The following is a 12910-nucleotide window of genomic DNA, read 5'->3' on the forward strand; positions in this document are numbered from 1 at the left end:
AGTGTGTTTTATGTTGTTTCAGATGTATACCATTTTCTCTTAAGGTTTACAAGTTAATCAATAAAGATTCTTGGCAGAGCTAAGTACAAAAGAACAATTTGTATTTCGCATACCAAATGGATCTAAGACTTAAGTGTTATTTGATGTCTCGAAATGTTTGGCTTTCAACTTTGTTTAAATGAATAGTGTGTATACAGTGAAGACAGGCTTTACTTAGCCATGCCTAGACCCTCTGTGGATTCTCTCATAATCCTCAGTTATTGTAAACCATACTTAGCGAGACCAAAAGGATATTTTGTTTTGGCTGCATGGTATTATTGGAAAACAGCAAAAATTTTATTCTTTAAATAATGTGTTTTTCTATTCAGAAAAATAATGTCTATCTTTATAGAGATAGTTATTTCAAAAGGTAGTTTTCAATATGCACTTGTGGGTATGAACATGAACAAACACATGCACACACACAGAGTCTGACGTTATATCTAGAATGTTGAATCCTACTTTTCTACTTAACAGGAATGTTTCCCTGTGTAACGAAAAAGTCCGTATAATGTGTCTCTATTATGTGTATTATATGAATTATATATCCTAATTTACTTAACCATTCTTTTATTGTATTGGTCATTTTCCCATATTACATACAAATTATTAGGGAACATCTGTGTGCATACATTTTTATTTACATTTTGGATTATTTACTTAGAATAGATTCCCGGAAGTGAAACTACCAGGTCAAAGGCTTTTCCCAATTTATTTTTCAAAAAGAAATTCCCACTGTATTCTATACAAGTATGCTTGTCTCACTGCCCAGTTGCTAGCCTTACATGGTTTCTTTTTTTTAATTTTGTTTTTTATAAATAGAATCTCATTGTTTTAGTTTGCATCTTTTGGATTACCAGTGAGTTTGAAATTTAAAAACCTGTCTTTTCAGGCCTTTGTCTTTTAGGGTTTTTAGGATTTTCTTAACGATTAGCATCATCTCTTCTCTAAAAGCGTTATATTTGTTCGTTATATTGTAATAGGTTTTTTTTGCATTTAGCTATTAAGCTTTTAATTATATACTTGATTTTTAATTTAGAAAAGTAAAATTTTCTTCAATGGAGTTCTTTTTTAAATTGAATTCTTTGACATTTTTATTATTTTGTTCAAAGAACCCTATGGGCAAGTGGAATCTTACACTTTTATTACCTGGATAGCAGATAACATTCATAGTTTGATATTTAATCTGTAGCATATAGTTGACTTTTATTTTTGGAATATCCTTGCTTTAAAACTGCAACTAAAGGAAGGCAGATGGTTAGCTTGTTTTCTCATTTCCTGAAAATGTCCAAGATTGGAACCAATATTATCAGTCTGTAATGGAGGTTGGCAATGTCAAGATGGTTTGTATCCATGTCAAGATGTTGAATCAGTGTCCAGGTCATTGCTCATTAAAGATGTTGCTCTTTGGATAAACAGGAAACCCATAAAAAAGATTCTAACAATTTTTGATGCTACCTCACATTCCTTCGAGACAGTGCAGAACATTTCATTCTTTAGAAAATATTCAGGTCTCTTTCTTTGTGTTACAGCACTTACTATTTGTCTATTTGTATTATTGGCTTGTGACCCTTTTTTGGGGGGTTACAAATACATTAGGGGAAAGAGTATTTTTAAAAATCATTATGCCTTTGCTTTATCTATGTCTATATACTCTCCTATTTGTTATTATTATTTTTATTTTTGAGACAGGGTCTCACTCTGATTGCCTAGGCTGCAGTGCAGTGGTGCAATCACAGCTCACTGCAGCCTCCATTTCCCCAAGCTCAGGTGATTCTCCCACCTCAGCCTCCTGAGTAGCTGGGACCACAGGTGTGCGCCACCATGCACAGCTAACTTTTTGTATTTCTAGTGGAAATGGGGTTTCACTATGTTGCCCAGGCTGGTCTCAAACTCCTAAGCTCAAGCAATCTGCCCACCTCGGCCTCCTAAAGTGCTTGGATTACAGGTGTGAGCCACCACTCCCTGCCTCCTATGTATTATTCTATATGTATTTTTTCATATTAATGTATACGTTTTTTCAAGTATGGGTTATTCCATTTGAACAAACCATTAATTCTCTGCTCTTCTATAGTCATTTCTTATTAGATGTGTCAGTTCTTAATTTTATCACACATTAATTTCTTTTTTTGTTCCTTATACATTTTGTTTCCTTGAGATCTTCAGAATGTAAATCAATCTCCATTATGTTATGATTTATAATCATTTACTTCTCAGATGATTCCTCCTTTAGTGCTTTGTGCCTTCTGTTATATTCTTATTACTTTTGATCTTTTATTGTTCTAATTTCACCTCTTCTCAACCCATCCCCACACTGGCAACTGTTATATGAATGGCTGGTCAGATGGAATCCACATATGTTCCGTATGCATGTATAGATTTTACTCAAGCCACTAGTGGAGACACTATTCCTACTTACACATATGAGTACCAACCTCTCTGTGATGCAGCAATCATATCTTGACATATCTAGAAAGTTTCATCCTCATCCATAAATTACTTCATCTTTCTCCAAATAACTCAGGGAATTTTACATTAACCTACCCAATTTAACAATTTAGGAAAAATCAATTCAGTGACATGAGGTAAAAGATGCGCTGTCAAAATTGCAGTGTCTCTAAGGTGATTCTTTTTGACCAGACTAGAAACACTAATCTGGCACTATTTTAGCTGGGGTTTCCTGGTACCTTTCCATGCCATAAAAATCTCTATAAAACAGAACAAATTGCACATTTAATTATAGTTTCAAAAATTTGCATTCTTGGATGAAACTTTTTCTCTTGTCCCACTCTTGCCATAATTGCTACATTGTCTACTGTTAATTTGCATTTTAACTGAGCTTTAAACATTTAACCAGAGGATGGTCCAATCGGAGATTCTATAACCATCTCAGTAATTGGTAGGCAAGTTATTTTTTATTGCTATTTTAGCAGTAGGGAAGTCTCCTCTACAGGGGTGGGGAAAGAGTTGATAACCTTCAAAACAGACTCTTTACTTTGGGGCTGTGATGAGAGAAACAGAACAGAAGTTAGGAATGGTGAAATTAGAAGAGACAGATGGTGAGAGATTATCATGATTTATAGGATCACCCAAATTGTCTAAAATTTACTCCAGAACTTTTTACCAGTTAGGGCAAAGTGTCATGCTTATTTTGAGCTCCTATAGATACATTTAAATCAGACATATTGGACTTTGCATTCTGTTATTTTTTTGAGGGGGGTGATATTTAAGGAGTTCTAGAAACAGCCTACATTAGACTTAGTGTTTCCAGCAACTAACAAATTTAAATGTTATAAACATTTTTCTAACGCATTTTCCTTTAAACCACTCTGGGGAAAGACATGAATGTAAGATGACTGATTCTCAGATTATCTGCTTTTAGAACAACCTTCTTTTAGCTGCAAAAACGTAGTGATGGTGTTCTCAATGTGAGACGGGGAAGATTTTAGTGGGCACAGCAGCTGTTGACTCAAATATAGTTATACATGTTCCTTCTGTGTTTTCTTGTAGGTGAATCAGCAGTTTAGTTTATTATGAAAATTAGCAATCTATAAGATGATTCTGAAAAATGAATTCTCAGAAATTTAAGGTACACACATGGCATGATTTGGTGAATGTGAAGTGCTGAAGTGAAATACTCATATCCCATTGTGATCATTGATGTTCTTGTTGCAATTATGGTCATCATGTCAAGAATAAAATCAATTTGATGCGATTGAAAATGACAAAAATGCTTTATATTTTTTAGAGAAAATATAAATGATTCATTGTAAATGAGAAACCTCAAACTGAAAGCACATAAAATACCAGGTATGAGTGTTGCATTTTGAAGTCTCTTGACTACATGAGAGTTGTCTGTGAAATAAAATATCCAGTTACACAAAATATTCTTTATAGTTAAAAAACCTTTTTTGCATACATATCACTAGTTAACTATTTTTAGTCCCATCTTTCCTATGTGCCCAGCAGTGAGCTAAAAGCTGTGCATTTAATGCATTCTTCATTGTATTTTTGTTTTGTTTTATTTTGTTATTTGTAAAGATGGGAAAGACCAAATGAAAAGATGTCAAACTTTTCTGGGGGTGGAGAGGACATTTGCATTTTGAATTTAGAAACCTAAATTAGAGGTTTAGGAAGACTCATAAATATGTAGCAGAGGTTTGGTGGTCACAGCTAGAAGCTGACCACCACCATGGGGCAAATAATGATTTAACCTCTTCCTGTAAGTATTTGATGTAAGATCATCAGTGTATTTCATCTGTGACATTATCCAAGAAGAAGATGAATCTGAGGGAAACAATGCTTGCAGATTTGAGGGGGAAAAATGCTTGGAGTAGTTAGTCTCGGGATAGCCCTAGGTGATGATAATCCTTGCACAAACACAGCACACTGTTAGAACAGACAAAAGTCTGCAGAGGTTAAGAAGACCTTGTTCCATTGGAATCTTTCAATCACTTCTAGAAATATGATTTAATTAAATCAATATTTTATTTAGCTCTAGGTACAATATTGATGCTAAATAAGTTCTTGTTGAACCAACAAATGGATGCTCCTTTAAAATGCTAGAGGCATCATAAGTGGCATGTTAGCATCAGGTACCTCCCTCTTGGAGTTTACACATAAAAACAAATGTACACAAATAGCAATAATCAAATAAAATATTAGGGGATTGTGTCAAATGAGAGCTAGTGACAACTGTTGATTTAAAGATTCAGCCATTTCAAAGTTTTAGAAGTTTTAGGGATATAAACTAAAGAGTCCAGAGAAAGCAGAGAAAGTATAAACTATTTCTGCCAAGGATGGGGATTTTGAGGCAAGATTGGATATTGCTATTAGGAAGAAGTGGCATTTGAGCTGGGTAGGATTTTTACATTCAGAAATGTGAATAGGCACATGTAGAGAAAAGGAGGCAGAGGATTCTGGATTGAGGAAATTTATTAATTCTTCATTCTACATTTGCTGATTACTTCCTATATACAAGATACTAAACTAAGTGCTAGGCACACAGGGTAAATAAGAATTTTAGTTCTTGTCTTTGAAGAGCCTTCCCGCAGTAGAGGAAACACGTACTTGCAAGAGGCAAGCAATGGTGCCCTAAGGCCTGAAGGGGGCGCCTCTCCTACACAGCAATACAAGGGTGGAGTTTATTCTCATGGCACCTCAACCCATCTGACAGCTAGGGGAGGTGCATTTTCCAGCAGAAGGTGCATTTTGTATATTTGTAGCCTGTTTTATACACTGCTTTGTGCTGAAGTTATTCAGGCATTTCTCTTCCCTCTAGACCTTAAGTTCATGGAGGCCGCAAGCTAGGTTTTACCATTTTTGTATCCATCTGTGCTGTCTAGAGTAGTGCCTTGGACACACAGTAAGGATTAAAGACTTTCGGAATATAATTAAATTTTGCTTTTACTGGGAAATAAAATATATCTCATAGAAGGCATGGTTGTCCTATTCTTCATCTAGTCTTTCAAAGTCTTTACAGTGTGTTGTGTGGCAGAGGCCAACAGTAGTTAATACTGTGTTGAAGCCATACCTTTCACACTTGATGTTATTTTTGAACAATGAAAACTTTGCAGGAAGTTCTCATCCCTTTGTGGCTAAGATATTTTCCATTAAGGGGGAAACAAAAAGAGAAACATTAGCAAGCTACTCATTTATTTCTTTTAAAGTTACTTGTTAAAAAGTCACCTTTCACCCCAATTTCACATTGAATTTAAGTTAATTCCTACCTGACAGTAAGTCAATATTCTGAGATTGTTTCAGAGGCTTCTTATTTTTCCTCAGCTGTAAACTGAATTACCTTTTAAACGATTTTCTAGCTAACAGTAAATGGTCCATAAAACATATGAATAAAAATGAAGGCAAACATTTCATGCTTAAATAGCTATAATGGTAGTCGGTGTAATGCTCTGGAGTATCAAAAATAACCAGTGATGAATCTCTTAGCGGCCACATCATATTATCTGTGGTTTTTGCAGAAGTGCCATTTGCAGCTATTCTGACACACATGTTACTCTAGTTGGCAATTTATGATGTTTTATTCTATGTAAACAAATGTCTGTCTATCTTTAGAGTACAAATATCTACGGAGATCAAATGTAAGAAAAAAGTGGCCATGACTTGGTTTCATTGTTGTCAAAAATGTTCTTTAAGAATGTTGTTTTTCTTTAGACAATATTACTTAAGTATCTACAATGGCTTGTTGTATTTCATAGGAATGGTATTACTTTACAGCTTCTTCCAGGGTATGTATCAATCTTCTCTCTCACTAAGGAAACAGACAAATTCTGCTATTTCTTAAACAGTTTTTTGTGGCACTTATAAGAATTATCATGTTTCCTGGGTTGTTGTGACAGACTGAGGATAGCTATGCCTGAATTCATGGTGACGGTAAAGAGAACATGTAGTGTTAAACGGGCGTCCTGTTTGCCTGAAGTTGTCCAATCAAAATGTCTTCATTGATACCAGCTATTTTCTTAAAGCTCTGTATTTGCTCAGAGGCACTGAAATGTTCCTTTCCCCTTTCCTTGTGCACAATGAAACATTTTAGAATGCTTTTCAAATCTTGAAATCTGGTGATTGCATTTGAAACAGTTTTATAAACATGCAAACCCACTCATGTGATCTGCTGGGTTTTCGTTGAAACTGCCACTCACACGCCAAGGTTTGTACAAATAGACCTGAAAGGAATTCTCAAGGTCATTTTATTGCAATCCATCTTTGATGAATTTGGGAAGTTGTGGGCACCACGTCACTCTGTGAACTTGTAGCAGGGAGCTGAGGCTGGTAAGGTAGTATCTCTTTATTTTCACTTTAGTAGTGTTATATTCACACATAGCTTTTCTTCTTAGGGTAGAAGTCTTCCTCTGCTAACCTTTGATTTTTTTGAAATTTCATTTTTTTAATTCTTCAACTCCCAAACAGATTCGTTGTTTTTCTTCTCTGTAATTTTTTATTTATATCTGTGTATTTTGATTAAGGTTACTTTCTAGTTGTAATGGGGAGCATTAGGCAGGTTCTTTTCTTGTTCGTTCTTTTCTAAATAATCAGGACTTTACACAAAGTTACAAGCTCAAGAAGCAACAGCCGAATCCTTATTCTACATATTTTTCAGCAGAGTGCCTTAGCAGACACTATGTCCTCTCTAAAGTCTGCACACCAATGTCTATGACATTCTAGACAGCTATTCTTTAGTACACCTTTGTACTTCAGGTCCCCTTTGTGGCGGTGCATGTTTGCCAGGAATCCAAAATCTGTTAATGACTGTTGTACTTGCTATTATATTATATCATATAATTATTATGTAGACTGATGTAACATATAAGTAAAGAGAAGTATTTATGTGAAAACTAAATAGAATGCTAGCAAATTTGCTAAAAAAATTACTGTAGAATTAGGTGTAGGTGAGCCAATCACAAAAGATTGGGAGGAAATGTGAATGATTCTTAGATTGCTTCTCAAGTGCCTTAACTTCTCAATTACAAAGAAACACTGTAAGTCATAGATGATGCATAATGGATGTTCTTGATGTAAGACATTGTAGAAATCTAACTAAGAGATTCAAACTCAAAGCAAAGGCCTTGGCTCTACATCAAAAGAGTAGCCAACTATGTGCATTTAAATGTTGCCATTTATAAAGAATACTTGAGGTATTATTTCTGAAGATTCTTGACTTTAATATATTCATTTAACAAACTGGCCAACTACCTATCCTGAATATGTCATATGAGAGGGCTTCTAACATGAGAATAAATCACAAGCCTCTAGCTGTTCTCTATTTTAAAGTGGGGATGAAAGGTGAACAAAGTGTTACAGATTCTCACTATTTGAGTATCTAATAGTGATGGGGAGGCTGTCCTGTAGCCTTAGTTGTCCTGGAGAAATATCATCGGGGCTTCTTTTCTGTGATGCAGCTCATGGCAGAGTACACCACTGTCATCCTAAACTTTTAGCTAAAAGCAGATAACACACTTCTTTTTCATATAATGCATTTGTATCTGAACTAGGACTTTAGTGTTACAGTTAAGACCTACAGGCATTGATTACTTTGGGGTGAAGTCTGGTGACCAAAGAAAGTGTTCCTAAAAAGTGCAACTTCCTGGGAGTTTCCATACCTAGCTAGGAGATTGTCTCAGGGACTTTTTACCCAGAAGATAACTCTATTATTGGTAGGCTTAATAATAGCAGAAATACAGGCTACCTTATTTTCATGATTATGCATTTTTAACATTAATTTTTAATTTCCTTGAGATCAGGTAATAGAAACATTAATAGCTCTCTATACTACCAGGCATAGTTACCTAAAACAAGGTGAGTGCTAAATAGGTGTAAAAATAATGATCAAGCTCCCAAAGTGTACTATTTAGTTATTTTGCATGACAATTTTAACAAAAATTTGTCTCCTATCACAAATTGCAGTTTTACCATATCAATTAGTTGGATCTTGTCTCATCTTTCCGTTCACTGTGCTACCTAGTGTGGATGATTCTGTGTATTTTAATGTTGAGATGTGACCACACTGTATTCATTCAGCTGGTTTCTCAGAACTCGCTGAATATGGGACAGTTTTTTTTTTCCCAGTAGTGAGCTTGACTCAGTGCATAGGAAATACACGCAGTCCTCATGTGCCTTTCCCTTTTCTGCAGATGGTAGTTCATGAGCCTCCCTCAAATATAACAGCAGCTCATAGGTGAATTTATCAAAGAGTATGGCCACCTTGGGAGACCTGGCACATTTTACAGGCCCTGCTGTGATATAGAACAATCAACTCAATTTTTTTATGCGTTCTTTCCATATTGTAACTCCCATGAGGTAAAGTGTTAAGCTACATTAAGCGTCATTAAGAGAAATTTGAGTTCATAATGCATACGTAACTTCGCAGTAATTGTAATTAGTATAATCTGCTTCTTGAATTTGCTAACATATTTGGGAAAAATGTTACCATTTTTTATTTCTTTTAAAACATTTAATGCCAAAAACTTTTCAGTAGAGCATTTAGTACCTCTCACAAAATTTCATAAGTGGCTTTGATTGTATGCAGAATTACATCAAATGATTAGGAGCAGACAGTTCATGAAACTAAGAACATAATTTACAACATTTGTAACAAAAAAGTATACTTTGAGTCTCAAAGTATGAGTAAAACCTGAAATTGAATTTTTTGAAGTCAACTATCTCCTATATATTAACCAAAATTTATGAAAAAAAATCTATGACAAAATAAGACAAAAGATGGGCAAGACTTCTAATAGAAGAGGGAGATAATGCATTAGGAAGCACTCTCTGTGTAGATACTAATGAACCCGAGGGTATAAGATGGAGATAATATTAGAAAACATGGTAATATAGTACATACTGCTCATAATTATAGTCAGAAATTTTACCACCCCTCTCAGTAGTTGGTAGAGTAAGTAGACAGAAAATCAGCAAAGATATAGAAACTTGAAAAAACAATCAAATAACTGCATCAACATTTTAGAACATTCCACCCAACAACAGCAGAATATACATTCTTTTCAAATGTGCATGAAATATTTACCAGTATAAAGTATATTTTAGGCCATAAAATATATCTCAGTACATTTAAAAAGATTTCAGACTATGTTCTCAAACCACAGTGGAATTAAGTTATAAATCAGTAGCAGAAAGATGCCTGGAAAGTCCCCAGATATCTAGACACTAAATATCATGCTTCCAAATAACTCATATGTAGTGGATTGAACTGCAGCCTCCAAAAGCATATGCCTATGTCTTAACCCTTGGAACCTGTCAATATGAACTTAGTTGGGAAACTGATCTTTGAAAACGTAATTAAGTTGAGGATCTCCAAATGGAATAATCCTGGATTATCCAGCTGGGCCCTAAACCCAACAAAACGTGTCTTTATAAAAGAAAGAAGACAAGAGGACATAGATACAGAGAACATAGTAATAACAAATTTTATTTGTTTCATTTGAAATCAACAAATTTTTAATGATGATGGACTCCATGTGGTTTCTAAGCTAGAGCTTCTCATTATTTCTATGAAAGCCACTTAGAGGAAAAAGAATGTTTTCACTGTCACTGAAACCTTGGGATCTTCATATTAAACCAAATTAAACAAGTTACCACGGGACTTCCAACCTACAATATGCTAATGCACTCTTCAATCTTCATTGATCAAATGTAGCATATTCCAGATTTTTTTTTTACCGTATAATCCTTTTTTCCCTGAATAGTCTTGCCTGACAAATAGAGCTCATTTTGAGAAATATATATATATATGTTTATTTCTCTCTTGTTCTTTAAAGATTAATTTCTGTATCACATGAATTTCTGTATCACAGAATCCTTTTAGATTCTGTACACTAGGAATGATAATGACTTACTTGTTTCATATGTTGAGTAATGTTGTCTAAAACGATGTTATTTCTATTGAAATAGAGTATCTCTCATTTTTTTTTCCTTTTTTCCTGTTGGCCAGTCTGGAGTGCAGTGGTACAATCACAGCTCGCTGTAGACTCAACCTCCCAGACTCAAGTGATCCTCCCACCTCAGCCTCCTGGGTAGCTGGGACTACAGGCATGCACCAACAGGACTGGCTAATTTTGTATGTTTTTGTAGAGACAGGGTTTTGCTGTTGCCCAGGCTGGTCTCAAATTCCTGTGCTCAAGCCATCTGCCTGCCTCAGGTAGGCAATCCCAAAGTGTTGGGATTACAGGATTGAGCCACCATGCTCGGCCCCTTCTTTTCTTATTCTTACTTTTTCTATTATTTTTCATTTCTTTTACTAAGTTAATTATTAACTAAGTTAATAATTAACATTTCTTTTGCTTAATTTTTAAAAAAAGGGTTGGTCATGTTAAAACTGTCCTGAATAAGATCTACTATCTATTGAAATAAATTCTTGTTCCTTTCATAAATTTCTTATCATTTAGAATAATTCTTTGTAAAGATTTCATAGATTTCAGCCATCGTAGTTGGTATACTACAGAAATGACAGTGGGGAGAGACAGGAATAAAGTTAAAGTAGTGTGGATATAGAATCAGTACATTTAGTGACTTTTTAGGAATGGCAAATAAAGGATTATTGTAATTTCTGTTTTGGTTTCCTTGGAGGTTAATATTTCCTTACTGAAATAGGGAAATCTGAAGGAAGAGCAAATTTCCACAGGAACGACAAGAAGTTTGATTTTGGATTTGTGTGGTTTTGAGGTACTTTCTTGTATGTTTGGAGAAAGTATCTAACAGGGAAGTCTGCTACTGAAACAAAGTAGAGTGAGAGGGAGGGGTAGACTTAGCTCCCCCTGACCTTGTATGTATCTCTTTTTCAGTATTTATTTCTAAACTAGTTTGACAATGCTGCCTATGAACTTAAGCAGGTGCCTGAAATGATTGAAACGTCCTTGTCAGCAGGCAGTGTGTTTCACATGTTAAGTTCAGTAATGCTGAACTTAATGTCCTCTGCTATATTGACCTCCAAAGCCTTAGAGATTTGTGGCCTAAGAATTACACCAGATAGATTTTTATCTCAGCCCTTATTTTAGATAATAAACATATTTTTAATTAGTAAGTTAATAATTAACATTTATAGAGCCCTAATGTGAGCCTGGCCCTGCTATATATTATTTATGTTTACCAACTTGCTTAGCTCTCACAATGATGCTATTTACTGATGAAGAGTTAAGTAACTTCTCAAGGCCCATGATGCATCCTGTTTTCAGGCATCAGGTGCTGAGGGTTTGTTCCAGCAGCCTCTGACATCTGGTTATATGAACCTGAGGCCACGAAGTGTAGCTCTCCCTGCCTCAGATTATATCTATAACTTTGGCTTGTACTTGTTCCTGGTTTGTTTCTTACTCTCTTGTTTTATTTAAGCTACTGTTAGTGACTTAGTAATGTTTTCAGATAATTTCTATTCTGTAAAAGTTAAATTTAATTATATTCATTAATTATTCATCCTATTAAAGAATTGAGACTTCCAGGAAGATGGAGTATACATAGCTTTCCCTATTCCTCCTGCTAAATACAACTAAAAATCTTGGATATTTTATATATATGTGTATATATATATATGTGTATATATATATATATATGTATATAGAGGAATACTCTGAAATATGGAGAGAAGGCAGAAGGCAGACTAGCTTGGGGTCTTAGGACCAAAAGAAAAACATATTAATTGCTGTGTCACATGAGTTTCAATCAATTTAGATTCCTTACTCTAGGAATGATAATGACTTACTTGTTGCATATGTTGAGTAATGTTGTTTAAAACGATGTTATTTATATAGAAATAGAGTATCTCTCCTTTTTTCTTTTCCTTTTTGAGACAGCGCCTTGTTCTGTTGCCCAGCCTGGAGTGCCCTGGGTTTTCTTTTTTTCTCATATATACCAGACTTGGAGCTTAAGAAATCAACAACATGGGCTGGGTGTGGTGGCTCACGCCTGTAATCCCAGCACTTTGGGAGGCCGAGGCAGGCGGATCATCAGGTCAGGAGTTCGAGAACAGCCTGGCCAATATAGTGAAACCCCATCTCTACTAAAAACACAAAAAATTAGCCAGGCATGGTGGCGGTGTCTGTAGTCCCAGCTACTCGGGAGGCTGAGGCAGAACCATGTGAACCCGGGAGGTGGAGGATGCAGTGAGCCCAGATCATGCCATTACACTCCAGCCCAGGAGATAGTGTGAGACTCTGTCTCAGGGAAAGAAAAAAAAAAGAAATCAACAACACAAAAATACCAATGCATTACATGGATTACATGGTAAGCAAAAACATTCTTAACAAAAGCATGCTTTCTATAACTAAAGGACCAGAGAGGGTCAACCTAACAAGACAAAACTTTTAGATAATAACCACCATATTCCAGGTAAATAACAGAAAAAGCATTG

The 12910-nt window shown here is 35.2% G+C and overlaps 1 protein-coding gene across 14 annotated transcripts in view; it reads left to right on the top strand.

The window, feature by feature from the left end:
• Positions 1–12910, top strand: part of PDE4D (phosphodiesterase 4D) — a 1566198-nt gene that overhangs the window by 240093 nt on the left and 1313195 nt on the right. Inside the window, exon 1 of one of the 14 annotated variants that reach the window (XM_063810429.1) lies at positions 6813–6830. The exons of the other annotated variants lie outside the window; for them this stretch is intronic. The gene's annotated coding sequence lies outside the window, so the exon portion shown is untranslated. Of the gene's footprint in view, positions 1–6812; positions 6831–12910 lie in introns of those variants that run through there. 14 annotated transcript variants of the gene reach the window in all.

Source organism: Pan troglodytes, chromosome 4, assembly GCF_028858775.2.
Source record: "Pan troglodytes isolate AG18354 chromosome 4, NHGRI_mPanTro3-v2.0_pri, whole genome shotgun sequence".
NCBI classification, from domain to species: Eukaryota; Metazoa; Chordata; class Mammalia; order Primates; family Hominidae; genus Pan; species Pan troglodytes.